Source organism: Petromyzon marinus, chromosome 21 (genome assembly GCF_048934315.1).
Source record: "Petromyzon marinus isolate PM22_M1 ecotype Great Lakes invasive population chromosome 21, UKy_Petmar_22M1.pri1.0, whole genome shotgun sequence".
Classification (NCBI taxonomy): domain Eukaryota; kingdom Metazoa; phylum Chordata; class Hyperoartia; order Petromyzontiformes; family Petromyzontidae; genus Petromyzon; species Petromyzon marinus.
In genome coordinates, this window is record NC_133687.1 from 6,018,729 (window position 1) to 6,034,527 (window position 15,799).

Genomic DNA, 15,799 nt, shown 5'->3' on the forward strand with positions numbered 1-15,799 from the left:
CAAGATGGCTGCCGGATCGGCTGAGCGGAATCGGTTAAAAAACCTCGAATCACGATCCGCAATGACCATATATGGGCAAAGACACGCCTCTTTGGCCAACGGTGATTTCGCCAGAACTCCCTCACGCGGGGTTTTCACGGCTCATACGGTCGCTACAGCACACATTTCCTCTGTTTGTCCCATCTACGTGGTTACTCATTGGCACTGATTCATCTCGAACTCTCAGCCAATTCTGCAGTAGTAGACTTAAGACGGGCATGTTCAGTAAAGCTTACATGCCCGAAGCAGCTTGATGGCCCCGTCTAGCAAAACACACTTTCGGTGAAAAAATGTGGCCCATAAATTATAAAAATTCACGACGTTTCGGCCACAACACCAGGTGAAGGGAGCAGACTGTCTAGAGGACAGAGTAAACACAGCCAAGCTCAGACCGCGACCTTCAAGCTGTGTCAGAGGAAGTAAACACAGCCAAGCTCAGACCGCGACCTTCAAGCTGTGTGAGAGGAAGCAGAGCGCCTTGACAAACGACCGTTTGTGTTATGGTCGAAACGTCGTGAGAATTTTTATTGTTTTATATATATTTTATTATTTTGTTGTTTCCCTTCAACGTTACTTTACCGAAAGAACTAAGAATATACCTCAATGTTATCAATAAACTCTATATATTCTCCAATCAGCTAAGCTAAATTATCCGAACCAAACATGAAACTAATTTTCAATGGTACAGTATATTTTTTCAAGTAGTGGTATCCCAAACTTTCGCAGCAGCTTAAATTCCCTTTTCACAGCACTAATATGTAAAATACCCCTCCCCCCCTCGCCTGTCTGCACATGTTCACCCACTCTCTGCCGTTCATCATGCTAAGTCCGCCAATTAAATGCTAATTTTGATGCTAATTCCTTTGTCAAGGCGCTCTGTTTCTTCTCACACAGCTTAAAGGTCGCAGTCTGAGCTTGGCTGTGTTCGCTCCAGCGCTGTCCTCCAGACAGTCTCTTCCCTTCACCTGATGAAGGCCACTTGTGTTGTGGCCGAAACGTCGTGAGAATTTTATTGTGTTATTTATTTTATTATTTTATTATTTTATTCTCATTCTTCGTGACTTTACCGAAAGAACCAAAGAAGATGAATCCTTGCAGTCACAAAAGCTTTAAATCGAAATTTAACCGCCTCTGGGGAGGGATTCCACACAACCTTAAGATCATTCAACAGACTTCAGGATAAGAAGGCTCAACTAATCGAATCTCTCACCTTTCTGAAGAGATGCCGCGACTCTAAGAACCAAAGAAAATGAATCCTTGCAGTCACGAAAGCTTTAAATAAAAATTTAACCGCCTCTACGGGGAGGGATTCCACACACCCTTAAGATCATTCAACAGACTCCAGGATAAGAAGGCTCAACTAATCGAGTCTCTCACTTTTCTGAAGAGATGCCGCGACTCTAAGGTAATACCAACCGCATTTACACTAACCTCTGCTGCTGCAACTTCTCTCAATGCAAAACGAATTCTAGCTAGAACTAGCTTCGCTCTTATCTCGGCAAAAATCAGACTTACACGCACCGAACTCGATCAGTTAGACAAGACACTCTACAAATCACACTTAACATTGGCAGCAACAATGTCTACATCTGATTGGGAGCGTGTAGACAATATGACTGCCTCTTCAGCTTCCACTATGTCAACCAAATGTAGGGACAATTTGATTTCCAAATTCAATCACCTCTCCAACAAAAAATCGGATCCACACACCGAAAAGATAGATGTCAACAAAGTCGTAATTAATCGCAGTAACAGTTCCATTTCTGACGGTCTGAAATCCGTTTTAGCTAAAGGTCTAAACTTTGCTGTCACACCGAGACACATACCGGTTAATGCGATCATTGCCCATGTCGACGTTGCACTCAAGGGCTTGAGTCACATCTCTGCAGACGTAGCAAGATCTGAAATCGCTGCAACCCTCAAAAACGCTAAGTTGCCACCTAGCAACATCAGCAAAGATGAACGCTTTGAATTATCTCAATTAAAAAAGAGAGATGATATTGTCGTCCTCTCAGCCGACAAGGGCAATGCCACTGTCATCATGGACAAAACAGAATATAACAACAAAATTCAAGAACTACTCAACGGTGGCAGCTATACAAAAATAAAAAGAGATCCCACCAACAGTCTCGTTACCAAAACGAACAAAATCATCTCTGATTCAACAGCATTAATTGATCAGACCAAACAGTTCTCGTTGAAACCCTCTGCTGCCAGACCACCAAGATTATATAGCCTTCCAAAGATACGTAAAGAAGATACACCCCTGCGTCCCATCGTCTCTACTATCAACTCCCCCACCTATAAACTGGAACGTTTTCTTGCTGATATACTGCGACCTTTCACTGGAAAAACCACCTCTGCGGTACTAAATTCTACTCACCTGGTATCGACAATCAAAGACATTTCCCTGTCCCCAGACGACCTGCTTGTCAGTTTTGAGGTGGTGTCCTTGTTCACCAAAGTCCCGGTACCTGACACCATCGCTATCATTGAAGACCTGGTTCATCAAGGACTGCATACTGATGTACCCCCTCTGGTGAGACATTGCTTAACCAACACATACTTCACCTGGAATGGAACTTTCTACAAACAAACTGAGGGCACCCCAATGGGCTGCCCCCTATCTCCGGTTGTAGCCAACGTATTCATGGAAAAATTTGAAACTGACGCCATCCAGACTGCCACTCTACGCCCGACCTTATGGAAGAGGTACGTGGATGACACTTTTGTCATCTGGCCACATGGCCAGCCTGCTCTAGACCAATTCCGCGACCACATCAATTCCATACACCCAGCCATCAGATTTACCATAGAGGTCGAAAAAGATGGCAAACTACCCTTTTTGGATGTCTTAATTAAAAGGAGACATGATGGTTCAATGAGGCACTCTGTCTACAGGAAAGCTACCCATACAGATGCTTACTTGAAACCGGATTCGCACCACCATCCATCCCAGAAGAACTCCCTCATGAAGACTCTATACCATAGAGCCCAATGCATTTCCGACCAGGAACACATTACCAGTGAACTCAAGCACGTACACCAGGCTCTCAGGGCTAATGGTTACTCCGACTACACAATCCGCAAAGCCATCACTCCAGTCATGAAGAAGGATCCTCTTGTGGAGCCACTCAAAACCATCACCTTACCCTACATTGCAGGGGTCACTAAAAAGATCTCCAAAATCCTGAATAAACACAAGATCCAGGTCCGATTCAACACAGTACATAAAATCCGTGATCTGGTTCCATCTGTAAAAGATGCTGTTCCAGACATACAGTACCCGGGCGTTTACAAACTAAAGTGCCTCTGTGGTAGTAGCTACATTGGAGAAACCAAACGACATATCTCGGACCGCATCCGCGAACATAAAGCAGACTTGAAACACGGTAGAACGAACTCCTCTGCCGTGGCAGATCACTGTTATAATTCAGTGGGCTCACATGACATTGACTTCTCCAAGACGGAGGTTCTTTGCAAACCAACCGGCTACCATGAGAGATTCGTTCTTGAGGCCATTCACATATACAAGCACAGAGACAATTTCAACCGACAAGATGGATTCTGGCTTAGTAACCATTGGAAAGATGTTTAAAACCATTTCGGTTCTTAATTAGTTGTATTTTACGATGACCTTCAGACCACAGCTCTTTCGCTGGCATTGACTCTTAATACCTCTCACACCACGGTTAATGGTATGGTTTACAACATGGAGTATAACAGCGCCTCGCAGCTGTCTCACTCCCCCTCCTCTGTTCCGACCATGGATGAACTCGTCCGTCTGAACGGGGCTCGTAGCTATCTGTGGTGCTAAAGTTGAGGGTAAGAATCCGCCCAATTTTTTCGCCATATAGCATTGTGATATGTAACAACTTATTGTTGGTAGCTTAGCTGATTGGAGAATATATAGAGTTTATTGATAACATTGAGGTAGTTTATATTTTAGTTTTTTTATTGGTTTACTATGTGGTATTCATTATATAGTGTAGTGTATACCCAGTTACTGTTAATAGCTCAGCTTATTGAAGAATATGAGTACATTTATTATATTTATGTAATTTAGACTTAGGTTTTTTCACATCGGTTTACTATATGATAGTCGATTGGTTGCAGCCCCTTTGACGTCCATGTACTAGGTGCCTCTGTAGATGTGTAGGCTTTGACTTGAACATAGCCATTTCTGTGACCAGTCACAAGCTAATCACTCAGCTATTTCAATGCTAAATTCTCCTGTTTGATTTGTACTAGGTGCCTCTGTGGATGTGTAGGCTTTGACTTTTACATAGCTATTTCTATGACCAGTCACAAGCTAATTACTCAGTTATTTCAATGCTAAATTCTCCTGTTTGATTTGTACTAAGTGCCTCTGTGGATGTGTAGGCTTTGACTTTTACATAGCCTTTTCTGTGACCAGTCACAAGCTAATCACGCAGCTATTTCAATGCTAAATTATCCGAACCAAACATGAAACTAATTTTCAATGGTACAGTATATTTTTTCAAGTAGTGGTATCCCAAACTTTCGCAGCAGCTTAAATTCCCTTTTCACACCATCAATATGTAAACTACCCCCCCCCTCGCCTGTCTGCACATGTTCACCCCCTCTACACCATTCATCATGCTAAGTCCGCCAATTAAATGCTAATTTTTATGCTAATTGATTTGTCAAGGCGCTCTGTTTCTTCTCACACAGCTTAAAGGTCGCGGTCTGAGCTTGGCTGTGTTCGCTCCAACGCTATCCTCCAGACAGTCTCGTCCCTTCACCTGATGAAGGCCACTTGTGTTGTGGCCGAAACGTCGTGATAATTTTATTGTGTTATTTATTTTATGAATTTATTATTTTATTCTCATTCTACGTGACTTTACCGAAAGAACCAAAGAAGATGAATCCTTGCAGTCACGAAAGCTTTAAATCGAAATTTAACCGCAAGGCTTATTTGAATTCAATCGGCTTCCGATGGGTCTTCATTATGCGCCGGCCATATTCCAGCGATTGATGGACCTGGTTCTAGCTGGCCTCCAGTGGGACTTGTGCCTGATATCTCGATGATGTTATCGTTGTTAGCTGTCCGTTTAAAGAACATCTCGAACGGTTACGTGCTGTCTTTTTTAAAATGCGTGCGGCGAACCTCAAATTTAAACCGCAGAAGTGTCACCTGCTCCAAAAATCTGTTGGTTATCTTGGTCACATCTATATATATAAAAGTAAAAAAAAAAGTGGGTTTGTGGGTTTGTGTGTGGTTGCTCGCTTGGCTCTCCAACGGTGGTTTTACGTAAAAAAAAATAGACAGTTACCAAGCCGTAAACCCCGCGGTCAGCAAGCGCTATTCCTTTTTCACATCCGTCAACTTTAAATTAGTTTAATTAGCGATTTAGTGCGATTTTTGTACGCTTCACTATTATTTATTTATTCATGACATGTGCATGACCATACCAACTCACGCGCCTTTGGTGGGGGGAACGGCCCATGCCAAGTCGCACGCCTTCGGTGGGAGTGAGGGGGACATTTCTATCGCGTTATAAATGCTATAAAAATACACTAAACGCTGATGTAAATTCTTCACTGTGTTATGTCCCCCCCACCCCGATGCGTGCAGTTACTAATATATACAGTCGCTAGATGCTAGCACTATAGGCAGTAGACCATTTCGTTATCACGCGCATCGGACCATACCAACTCACGCGCCTTTGGTGGGGGGTGGGGGAACATTTTCTTTTGCGTTAAAAATGCTAAAATAATCTTCACTGTGTGATGTCTCCCCCACCCCGATGCGTGCAGTTATTACTACTATGCAGTTGCTAGATGTAGCAGGTACCACCACAGTCGGTATGCACTGTTGTAATCATAGCAGGTACCACCACAGTCAATATTCACTGCTGTAATCATAGCAGGCACCACCACAGTCAGTATGCACTGCTGTAATCATAGCAGGTACCACCACAGTCGGTATGCACTGCTGTAATCATACCAGGTACCACCACAGTATGCACTGCTGCAGTGAAAACAGGTACCACCACAGTATGCACTGCTGTAATCATAGTAGGTACCACCACAGTATGCACTGCTGTAATCATAGCATGTACCACCACAGTCAGTACGTGCTGCTGTTACATTTTTTAGAGTAGTTTTGAAATATTTTTAAGACCTGGGCAACGCCGGGTACTTCCTGCTAGTAGTCAGTAAATCAGGGATAGCGACGGACCCAGACTAACCCACGTGTGTTCGTACTTGGCCGACCCCCACGTCGGTGGGGAAGGTGCGGAGTTTCATAGGATTTGTGTCCTATTACCGCTGTTTTGTCGCCGGTTTCGCCACTATCGCCAAACCTCTCCACGCCTTGACAGCAAAAGGTCAGAAGTTCCATTGGGGGGAGGAGGAGGAGGCCGCATTTGTTGCGCTCTGAGATGTCTTGGTGAATGCCCCTCCCCTCTGCTGCCCCGACTTTTCCTTGCCATTCATCCTTGATACAGACGCTAGTAACACCGGAATTGGCACTGTTCTGTCTCAAGTTGTCAATGGCGTCGAGAGTGTTGTCGCATATGGCAGCAGAGTGCTGTCTCCGGCCGAACAACGGTACCGTGTCACACGTCGGGAACTTTTGGCTATTGTTTTTTTTTGTGCAACAGTATCGCCCCTATCTTTATGGCATACGCTTTGAGGTGCGTTCTGCCATGCAGCGCTACAGTACGCGCTACGTATTGAGGAGCCATCTGGCCAACTTTCACGTTGGTTGGAAGTCCTCCAGGACTATTTCTTTACTGTTTCCTATCGCAAAGGTTCCCGACACACGAACGCAGATGCCCTGTCGCAATTACCAATGAGCGACGGGTTTGTGTGTTTCTCGGGCTTGGGCTTGGGCAGCGTCGGCTGGAGTTGAAAACTGAGGTAGCCAATGGACCTGTGGCGCGTGATGCCATCATTGGCTTGGACCATGCGGAGTGGGGGTGCCTCCAGGTTGAGGACACTTCCCTGCTTAAGTTACGACGTCGTGTCAAGGAGACTGATGGAGGTGGGGATCGACGGGGTGTAGCCTTTGTCATCCTCAGATATGGATTGCTCATGCATTGGGACGGAGGGTTGCACTGTAACAACATTGTTGTGCCCACTGCCCTATGGGGTAAATTCATCTGGGCAGTGTACGAGTGACTGTTGCACCTGGGGACGCTAGCCACACTTAAGCTCAACTTCTTCTGGCCTGGCATGGCGGAAGATGTCGCAAATTTATTGAAGGGATGTGTGCAATGCACGCGGCGGAAACCCCCGCTAAAACCCTGTTGTCCACCATTCCAATCCATTCAGGTCTCCCTCATAAACGAGCTGGTCGCTCTTGATATCCTTGGTCCATTTCCTACTACCCCTCATGGGAATAAGTATTGGCTAGTGGGTGTCGAGTATTTTTCACGCTGACCGATGGCATGGCTTCTCCCCAACGAGTCGGCGGCAACCATCACCGAGGCATTCCTCGATGGCTATGTGATGGACAAGGGTGCCCCTGAGCATCTTCTGACCGATCAGGGCAAAAAAATGGCTGCTAAATTACTGCGGGAGGTGTATGACTTGTTGGGAACAAAGAAAGTACGTACATCACCATACTACCCCCAGACGGATGGAATGGTGGAGCGGCTGCACAGGACTCTGACCTCCATGCTGAGCCATCAGGTCAGCGAGTCCCAGCTTGACTGGGACTTGCATATTCCCGGAGTCCTGGCTGCCTATAGAATGTCCCCTCACGCATCCACCGGCTACTCACTATTATTTTTTTATGTATGGAAGAGAACACGACCCCCCGATTGATGTCCAATTACGAGCCGCGCCAAACAAGGCTGAATCTAAAATTTCTGACTCTATGCTCTTTACCCTTCAGAAGCTTTCGGAAATGCGTGAGGCTTCCAGGGAAAATTCCAATTTGTGCCAATTGGCAAATAAACGGCTGAGGGGTTACCGTCTTTCCACACATGAGTGGGTTCCAGGTGACAGAGCCTGGCTGCACTTTCCACAGGTACCGGTGAGTACGTCACCCAAATTGTTTAAACCCTGAAGGGGGCCGGTTGATGTGATTCGGATCGTTTGGCCCCAGTGTGTTCAGATTCACTTGGGTCGGCGGAGTTGGTTTGTACATCCCTCGCGCCTCAAGCCTTTCATCGCACCGCGTGAATTCATCCCATCTCCACTACGCAGGGGCCGAGTGTCAGATGTGCCCGGCGAGCTGAGGCGTGTACCCACTGAGGTTGGTCCTCAGGTGATCCAGTCCTCAGGTGCCACGCGTTTAGCATCCCCCAAGCCACCACCTGCGCCATCTCCACTGCATTCGGGAGAGGAGAGCCCTTCTGCCCGGCCGACTGCTCTTCATGAGGAGTCGGGTTCGACGGGACATTTGCAAATTCCCCCCGGGACCTCCAGGGAGAGTGAGCCCACCTTCCCTGGGTGCCCAGCCACAAGGACTCGATCAAAGACTCTTTGGTTTTCGTGATCCCCATACATACACGCTCCCACACCGTCCGTTGGTTGTCGCACTCGGCAGGCCGTATTGGTTATTGGCTGAACCTAGCCTTTATTGTGCTTGTGGGTGTTGTTACACGGGGAGGGTGGGAGATGCTCGTGATGGAGGGGGTCCCGAGCGTTCGCGTTTTACTGCATATTTTTCTCTCTCTTCCCTTGCTTGTGCTTATTTTTGTTCTGTACTTCCCTCCCCTTTCCCCGTTAGTTACTGTATATTTGTAGATAGTGTATATATTGTATAGAGGGGTTTTGGTATTTATTTGTTGAGGGGGAGTTGACAGCCGGGATAGCTGAGTGCTATGAGGGGGGGGGGGGGGTGATGTAGTGACATCGCGGGATGTCACTGTGCTGGGCCGGCCCTAGAGAGGCACGACGTGCGGTGTAGCGACATCGCGCACACCACTATGATATTGATGTAGTGCCGGCCCTAGAGGGTCTCTGTGAATGCTGGTTTATAGCGCTAGGTGGCACCACACTTGTCATGCAGTGCCAGCCCTACAGAATAGGGTGTGGGTGTGCCGGGGTTACTTAAAGCCATGGCACTCTGGTTGACCCGAGAGGACACGTGACCAGTTAAGTCTACAAAGGAGCCCCAAGTGGGGGCTAGGGGTCATGGCCAAGGGCGGAGCCGGCCACGCCACAGAGAATATTAACCGGGTCCCCCAGAGGGACTGGCGTTGTTGTTCATTTTGAAGAAGCCTCAGTCAACGTCCTACGTTCTACCGAGTCTCCAACACGTGGACCTGGACCCGAGCTGTGGTCCCGGTCCATAGTAGCTAGTTACGTTGTAATTAGTGTAGTTAGCATGGTGGTCACCACCATAGGTTGTTCTTCTGTTGCGATCAAAAAGTTGTGATTATTTTTATTCACTTTACCGAAAGACCCAAAGAGTACAATAGGTTTGTTAAACAATTGGATGCAACAGTAGCATTCGTGGGCGTTAAGTGTGGTGGTCATGTAAAGGACAGGGGACCACGCCAATAGAAATAAGGAGAGAGTGTAACATATAACAAGAGGTTTTATCCTTTCTGGCAATAAAACAGGTGTCAAGATGTTAAAACACCAAACAGAATCCTTATTCAAGGAATCCTGTCTGCATTAACCACACGTACTTGTGGTGAACATGCAAACAAAAAAATGTTCTGATAATATATGCATTATCTTTGAAACTGATTGGTCCAAACAAGAGACATCTTTCAGTTGCCTCAAACAGACTGGTCACATTGTGGCAGAAGCAGAGCCTATCTTAACAGGTGAAGAAGCTGCAAAATGGTTGGTGACGCTTCCTCTGATCTGCGACTTGCACACTTTCATCCAACAAGTTCCACTGCTCGAGCCTAGACGTCAAAAGCTCGGCATTGGATTTGGTGAGACCAAGATTTCTGATCAAGTTCGAGGTATTTTTGGTTGGGGTAGTATGGGTTTCTCTCCTCAGCTCCACCTCTGAAATTGTCATCTGTATCTACGTCTTCCTAGCTCTCTAACTTGCTGCTTTCTTCTAAAGACGTCTGCTCTCTCTCTGGAGGAATGGGTATGGGGAGCTCATGGCAGTGTTGCACCGGGGCGATGGATGAAGGAAGGTCCGGATACGTGATAGCAGGTGCATTCTTGCCAGTCCGATGTTTGGAAGGGTCCACCATGCAGAAGTAGCAGTTGCTTGAGTGGTCAGGGGGTTCCCACAAAATTATTGGGATAACGAACTTCATGGCTCTCTTTTCCCCTCTGTACCATCCTACAAAAATACATTCATTTCACCCATAACTGATGTGTAAGAGATTCTTGCAACATTTTTCATATATGAAATATATTTAAAATAACATTGAAAATAAACAATTTTAAAATATGTAACTATATTGGGTCTTTTGGTAAAGCCACATAGAAAAAATGATAAAAGAATATCAATTTCACGATGTTTCGATCGCAACACAAGCAATCGTCATCAGGTGAATAAAGAGGGGGAAAGCTGCTGAGGCAGGCGGTTTATAAAGGTTTAGAGATGAGCGGGGCAGCTCATGTTAATGTAGGAGAGGTCTTCGTACCCGGCAGTAGGTCTACCCCAATCAAAGAGCTGTTTACAAAATGCTTGTAAATGTAAGCTCGGAGAGAGCTAGGAAAGAGCCATCACCACATGAAGGTGGAAAAGGATGGCAAGGGGCCATTTGCTAACGCAGCTAACGGTGGCTGTGTAAGTGAATGTAACTCAGAAATTAAGCTGTGGGGGTGGCCATTGTATTGTGAGAGATTAGCATATCAATGTAAGAAATTTACTTGTAAATTTAAGCTCGGAGAGAGCTCAGAAAGAGTTATCGCCACATGGAGGTGGAAAAGGATGGCAACCCGCCATTTACTAACACAGCTAACGGTGGCTGTCGAGGAACCCAGCAGCCCGACTGGACGTGCCCCTGTAGGCCACAGTTGTAGCAGGCGACCCGTCCGCCGCTGGATCGGAATTAAGCAGACCTCGCCCGCCGCTGGTTGTCCCGCCGCCGATCTCCATCACCCCAACGATCAGTGCTCCGCTGATACAGCGAGCACACGGAGCATGCCACCAACACCCTGTCACGTTGCAAGGTCTGCTGTGTCTGTATGCATCTGGCGATTTTGAGCGACGACACCTCCATGTCCTCAGCGGGAAGCAAAGTATGGAGATCCTTGGCGAGATCCAACATTTTCTCGAGGACCAAGGCGTCAAGGCCATCGTGATCCATTCTCGGGAACGCGGCCTTCGCCAACACCAAAAGCACACTCCTGTAGGCGAGGGCCGACTCACCATCCCCTCTCCACCTCACGGCGAACTTCTGAAGGGTGTTCAGCGGAGGCTCGACAGTGGCGGCCATCTGGTCAAACGGCTGCATGAGGGGGACCTCTCGGACAGCGGGATGGCAAGGAACACTGCCAAAGCATCATCGTTAAGGGCGGCGGGGAGTGTCTTCAGCGCGTCCGCCTCTGACTACCACGCCATGTCGTCATAAGTAAGAAATCGCCAATTAAATGCCACCCAATCGCCGCTGGCGGCAACAAATTCTTGAATGAAGGGCAGCCGACGGTGGAGCGACTGGAGGTCGATCGACGAGGACGTCCCTGCTTCAAACTTGGCGGGCTCTGCACTTCCCGCCGGCGGCAAAATGACGCCTGCTAGCACGGGCGGCGGCGATGGCGTTCCCGCCTTTTGTGAAATGGCAGCCAAGTCGCCACGTCTGGACGGCTCTGCCACCCCCTCCTTCGCTGTCGAGGGTAGGGACCGTATCTCGATGCTGCTTGGAGGAGGTCAGTGAGACGGCCGTGTGCGTCCCTGACGAGCTCCTCCACTGAAGGCAAGGCGCTCCGCGCCCCGACTGCGCCCTGCTTTGCGGGCAGCATCTCCACTCCATCCTCGGCGGCCGTGGGCTAAATCAGCTCCTCCTTGTCTCCTGCTAATATATTTTTTTGTTTGCATTCTGACCACAAGTATTGTGGTTAATGCAGACATGATTCCTTGTAAAAGGTTTCAGTTTGGTGTTTTAACATCTCAACACTTTTGATTTAAAGCTTTCGTGACTGCAGTAATTCATATTCTTAGTTTTTTCGGTAAAGTCACGTTGAAGAGAAACAACAAAATAACAAAATATATATAAAACAATAAAAAATTCTCACGACGTTTCGACCATAACTCAAACGGTCATCATCAGGTGTGTCGGTTTGCATAAATTTATTTTGAAAACGGCATATTTATTTATTTATTTATATAAAAATAACGTTTACGTCACGCGCAACGATTGGCTGTTTGCCAGGACTAGTCCATCTATTTTTTGAAAAGAGGAGGGGGCAGACGAAATTTGTTTTTATGTATGCTGTCTGAAAGCCACTGTAAGCGTGAACAATCAATCAAGAACTGAAATGATTTATCAAATCTTTCCAATGATTGCTAAGATAGAATCCATCTTCTCGGTTGAAATTGTCTCTGTGTTTGTATATGTGGATAGCCTCATGAACGAATCTCTCATGGAAGCCAGATGGCTTACAAAGAACCTCCGTCTTGGAAAAGTCAATGGCATGTGAGCCTACTGAATTAGAACAATGATCTGCTACGGCCGAGGTGTTGGTCCTACCGTGTTTAAGGTCTGCTTTATGTTCACGAATGCGGTCCGAGATATGGCGTTTGGTTTCTCCAATGTAACTACTACCACAGAGGCAACTTAGTTTGTAGACACCAGGGTATTGTATGTCCGGAATCACATCTTTTACAGACGGAACCAGATCACGGATTTTATGTAATGTGTTGAAACGGACCTGGATCTTGTGTTTATTCAAGATTTTGGAGATCTTTTTTGTGATCCCAGCAATGTAGGGTAAAGTGATGGTTTTGAAAGGCTCCTCAAGAGGGTTCTTCTTCATGGTTTGAGTGATAGCTTTGCGGATTGTATAGTCGGAGTAACCATTAGCCCTAAGAGCTTGGTGTACGTGCTTGAGTTCACTGCTTATGTGTTCCTGGTCGGATATGCATTGGGCTCTATGATACAGAGTCTTGATGAGAGAATTCTTCTGTGATGGATGGTGGTGGGAATCCGGTTTCAGATAAGCATCCGTATGGGTAGCTTTCCTGTCTACAGGAAAGCTACCCATACGGATGCTTATCTGTCTACAGGAAAGCTACCCATACGGATGCTTATCTGAAACCGGATTCCCACCACCATCCATCACAGAAGAATTCTCTCATCAAGACTCTGTATCATAGAGCCCAATGCATATCCGACCAGGAACACATAAGCAGTGAACTCAAGCACGTACACCAAGCTCTTAGGGCTAATGGTTACTCCGACTATACAATCCGCAAAGCTATCACTCAAACCATGAAGAAGAACCCTCTTGAGGAGCCTTTCAAAACCATCACTTTACCCTACATTGCTGGGATCACAAAAAAGATCTCCAAAATCTTGAATAAACACAAGATCCAGGTCCGTTTCAACACATTACATAAAATCCGTGATCTGGTTCCGTCTGTAAAAGATGTGATTCCGGACATACAATACCCTGGTGTCTACAAACTAAGTTGCCTCTGTGGTAGTAGTTACATTGGAGAAACCAAACGCCATATCTCGGACCGCATTCGTGAACATAAAGCAGACCTTAAACACGGTAGGACCAACACCTCGGCCGTAGCAGATCATTGTTCTAATTCAGTAGGCTCACATGCCATTGACTTTTCCAAGACGGAGGTTCTTTGTAAGCCATCTGGCTTCCATAAGAGATTCGTTCATGAGGCTATCCACATATACAAACACAGAGACAATTTCAACCGAGAAGATGGATTCTATCTTAGCAATCATTGGAAAGATTTGATAAATCATTTCAGTTCTTGATTGATTGTTCACGCTTACAGTGGCTTTCAGACAGCATACATAAAAACAAATTTCGTCTGCCCCCTCCTCTTTTCAAAAAATAGATGGACTAGTCCTGGCAAACAGCCAATCGTTGCGCGTGACGCAAACGTTATTTTTATATAAATAAATAACTAAATATGCCGTTTTCAAAATAAATTTATGCAAACCGACACACCTGATGATGACCGTTTGAGTTATGGTCGAAACGTCGTGAGAATTTTTTATTGTTTTATATATATTTTGTTATTTTGTTGTTTCTCTTCAACGTGACTTTACCGAAAAAACTAAGAATATCTCAACACTTGTTTTTTTGCCAGAAAAAGGGGAAATCCTATTCTCATACATACTATAGAGTTGGAAGATACTAATATAGAGTAAATTTATACTACTATAGATTAATTAGTTACTACTATAGTCATTCGAGACTACGGTAGAGTTAGTAGTTACTACTATAGAGTCGGTAGATACTACTGTAGAGTAGGTAGATACTACTATAGAGTCAGTAGATACTACTGTAGTGCTTCAATAAAGACATACACACTTCGTTAGTTGAGGCGAGTCTTTATTTAAAACTTCCCTTATGGGACAGGTTCTATAATTGGTGTAAACGTAACTACCCCTATGTAACACTGTGTAACACTATGTAACCCCCTTACACACGAGGTTATTGAAGATCCCAACCTGACGACGTGACCCGACCCACCGAATATTACCCACAATGACGACCTCTTTACTGTAGCACGCTGCCCTTTTATCCCCCTAGCGGGGCATTCCCCCCACCCTCTGGCTATGCCCTCCTTCTGGTACTCCACAACAGGCTCGCTCCCTTAATTACCCGAATGATGAGATATACCGGAATAACACTACTATTGAGTCAGTAAATACTACAGTCAGTAGATACTACTATAGTCAGTAGATACTACTGTACTCAGTAGTTACTACTGTATAGTTAGTATATACAACTACAGAGTCAGCAGACACTACTGTAGAGCCAGATACTACTGTAATGGGTTCAACTGAGTCGCAGACGTAGACTTGGAAGCAACACATTTATTCAGTTTTAACACACAGGGTAACGTCCCCTTCACAGAATAACAACCTAAGGTGGTGACCACCTGGCTAACTACACTAGTTACTACGTAAGTGCTACTATGGACTGGGACCAATAATGTCGGCCCGGGTTCACGTGTAGGAGACTCGTTGAACGGAGAACGTAGATGAAGGGTTTCTTCCAGGATGAACAACAACCCTGGTCCCTCTCGGGACCCGGCTTATATTCTCTGTGGCATGGCCGGCTCCGCCCTTGCCCACGTCCACCTTCTAGATCCTCGGGAAGGATCTGGGTCTCAATCACGTGACCCCCCTTAGCCCCTTCTTGGGGCCCCTCTGTCAACTTAACCAGTCACGTGTCCTCCTGGGTCAACCAGAGTGCCATGGTCTCACACAACCTTATCCTTCGGTCGGCACCCACACACCCTGTGCTGTAGGGTCGGCACTGCACTTAAAGCATGGTGCCATCCAGTGCTATTATTCAGCGCACACCTTGCCCGTCTAGGGCCGGTACTACACCCACAACATTGTGTATCCGTCGATGTCGTTACACCGCACGCCATGCCCCTCTAAGGCCGGTACTACACCCACAGCATATTGACATCCAACGATGTCAATACACTATTATACAGTCACTCAATACAACTCACTCTATTGTATGTAGGGTGTGTAGGTATATATGCCTAAGGGGGGTAAAAAATACTTTTTGATGGTGGGGGGTCGACAATTTTCGGAAACCTTTTAGATGAACTGTTTACCCCCACTCTCTATTACTTTTTGATTCAGGACTTCTGCAAGCCTCTTATAATTTTGTTGATAGACAAGTGGACATACGAAACGCCGGGCTT